The sequence below is a fragment of the Oncorhynchus tshawytscha genome, linkage group LG13 (genome assembly GCF_018296145.1).
Source record: "Oncorhynchus tshawytscha isolate Ot180627B linkage group LG13, Otsh_v2.0, whole genome shotgun sequence".
Taxonomy (NCBI): domain Eukaryota; kingdom Metazoa; phylum Chordata; class Actinopteri; order Salmoniformes; family Salmonidae; genus Oncorhynchus; species Oncorhynchus tshawytscha.
The window spans coordinates 9,779,048-9,782,455 of NC_056441.1; positions in this window are offsets into that span (position 1 = coordinate 9,779,048).

The window sequence follows — 3,408 nt, forward strand, 5'->3', positions numbered from 1 at the left end:
ACCAGGACAGGAAAATGGTCTAAATTCACACACTAAACAGAGAACATCCCTGGTCATCTCTACTGCCTCTGGTCTGGTGGACTCACTAAACAGAGAACATCCCTGGTCATCTCTACTGCCTCTGGTCTGGTGGACTCACTAAACAGAGAACATCCCTGGTCATCTCTACTGCCTCTGGTCTGGTGGACTCACTAAACAGAGAACATCCCTGGTCATCTCTACTGCCTCTGGTCTGGTGGACTCACTAAACAGAGAACATCCCTGGTCATCTCTACTGCCTCTGATCTGGTGGACTCACTAAACAGAGAACATCCCTGGTCATCTCTACTGCCTCTGGTCTGGTGGACTCACTAAACAGAGAACATCCCTGGTCATCTCTACTGCCTCTGATCTGGTGGACTCACTAAACAGAGAACATCCCTGGTCATCTCTACTGCCTCTGGTCTGGTGGACTCACTAAACAGAGAACATCCCTGGTCATCTCTACTGCCTCTGGTCTGGTGGACTCACTAAACAGAGAACATCCCTGGTCATCTCTACTGCCTCTGGTCTGGTGGACTCACTAAACAGAGAACATCCCTGGTCATCTCTACTGCCTCTGGTCTGGTGGACTCACTAAACAGAGAACATCCCTGGTCATCTCTACTGCCTCTGGTCTGGTGGACTCACTAAACAGAAAACATCCCTGGTCATCTCTACTGCCTCTGGTCTGGTGGACTCACTAAACAGAGAACATCCCTGGTCATCTCTACTGCCTCTGGTCTGGTGGACTCACTAAACAGAGAACATCCCTGGTCATCTCTACTGCCTCTGGTCTGGTGGACTCACTAAACAGAGAACATCCCTGGTCATCTCTACTGCCTCTGGTCTGGTGGACTCACTAAACAGAGAACATCCCTGGTCATCTCTACTGCCTCTGGTCTGGTGGACTCACTAAACAGAGAACATCCCTGGTCATCTCTACTGCCTCTGGTCTGGTGGACTCACTAAACAGAGAACATCCCTGGTCATCCCTACTGCCTCTGGTCTGGTGGACTCACTAAACAGAGAACATCCCTGGTCATCTCTACTGCCTCTGGTCTGGTGGACTCACTAAACAGAGAACATCCCTGGTCATCTCTACTGCCTCTGGTCTGGTGGACTCACTAAACAGAGAACATCCCTGGTCATCTCTACTGCCTCTGGTCTGGTGGACTCACTAAACAGAGAACATCCCTGGTCATCTCTACTGCCTCTGGTCTGGTGGACTCACTAAACAGAGAACATCCCTGGTCATCTCTACTGCCTCTGGTCTGGTGGACTCACTAAACAGAGAACATCCCTGGTCATCTCTACTGCCTCTGGTCTGGTGGACTCACTAAACAGAGAACATCCCTGGTCATCTCTACTGCTTCTGGTCTGGTGGACTCACTAAACAGAGGACATCCCTGGTCATCTCTACTGCCTCTGGTCTGGTGGACTCACTAAACAGAGAACATCCCTGGTCATCCCTACTGCCTCTGGTCTGGTGGACTCACTAAACAGAGAACATCCCTGGTCATCTCTACTGCCTCTGGTCTGGTGGACTCACTAAACAGAGAACATCCCTGGTCATCCCTACTGCCTCTGGTCTGGTGGACTCACTAAACAGAGAACATCCCTGGTCATCTCTACTGCCTCTGGTCTGGTGGACTCACTAAACAGAGAACATCCCTGGTCATCTCTACTGCCTCTGGTCTGGTGGACTCACTAAACAGAGAACATCCCTGGTCATCGCTACTGCCTCTGGTCTGGTGGACTCACTAAACAGAGAACATCCCTGGTAATCTCTACTGCCTCTGGTCTGGTGGACTCACTAAACAGAGAACATCCCTGGTCATCTCTACTGCCTCTGGTCTGGTGGACTCACTAAACAGAGAACATCCCTGGTCATCTCTACTGCCTCTGGTCTGGTGGACTCACTAAACAGAGAACATCCCTGGTCATCTCTACTGCCTCTGGTCTGGTGGACTCACTAAACAGAGAACATCCCTGGTCATCTCTACTGCCTCTGGTCTGGTGGACTCACTAAACAGAGAACATCCCTGGTCATCGCTACTGCCTCTGGTCTGGTGGACTCACTAAACAGAGAACATCCCTGGTCATCTCTACTGCCTCTGGTCTGGTGGACTCACTAAACAGAGAACATCCCTGGTCATCTCTACTGCCTCTGGTCTGGTGGACTCACTAAACAGAGAACATCCCTGGTCATCTCTACTGCCTCTGGTCTGGTGGACTCACTAAACAGAGAACATCCCTGGTCATCTCTACTGCCTCTGGTCACAAATGCCTTCTTTGTAAAGGGTGTTTGAGTCTTTAATTGTGCACCTGCCTATCTGTAAATTAAAATAAAAACATGAAAATCGTCCCGTTTGGTTTGCTTAATATAAGAAATGTCAATTGATTTATACATTTACTTTTACTTTGATACTTAAGTATATTTAAAACCAAATACTTTTAGACTTTTATTCAAGTAGGTCTTTAACTGGGTGACTCACTTTTACTTGAGTCATTTTCTTTTAAAGGTATCTTTACTTTTACTCAAATATTACAATTGCCAATACATTTTCCACCACTGGGCTACACATGTGGTTTACGAAGCATGTGACAAATACATTTGATTTGATGGTGTGAAAAGGTAGAGAGACCCTGTCACTCTTGCACACAACTTGGAAGTGGGAATAGGCTATATTGCCGCTCGTTTCATAACGGACTTAACGGAAAACATTGTTGATGACACCCCCCATGTACTTTATCCTGGTTTTATTCATCATTTAAAAAAAATTGAACCTTTATTTTACTAGGCAAGTAATTTAAGAACAAAGTCTTATTTACAATGACTGTCTACCCCGGGCCAATCGTGCACTGCCCTATGGGACTCCCAATCACAGCCGGATATGATGCAGCCGGGATTTGAACCAGGGACTTCGAACCAGGGACTACAGTGACGCCTCTTACACTGAGACCTTAGACCTCTGCGTCCCTCGGGAGGTATACTGTCATAAAGGTTAGCATATTTGCAATGAACCAAACTGTTTTTGCAAGTTATTTTGAGGGTGACATTGAAGGGATATAGTTCACCTAAATTACAAAATGATGAGTTGTTGGTTTGAAGACCCAAGCCGAAAAGATGAAAAATCTGTTGATGTGTCCTTGAGAAAGGCACTTAACCCTAATCTGTAAACCATCTGTTGTCCAGGTAGGACAGCAACCCACTCTTTGGTTTTGTTTACCCTCTCAACCCACTCTTTGGTTTTGTTTACCCTCTCAACCCACTCTTTGGTTTTGTTTACCCTCTCAACCCACTCTTTGGTTTTGTTTACCCTCTCAACCCACTCTTTGGTTTTGTTTACCCTCTCAACCCACTCTTTGGTTTTGTTTACCCTCTCA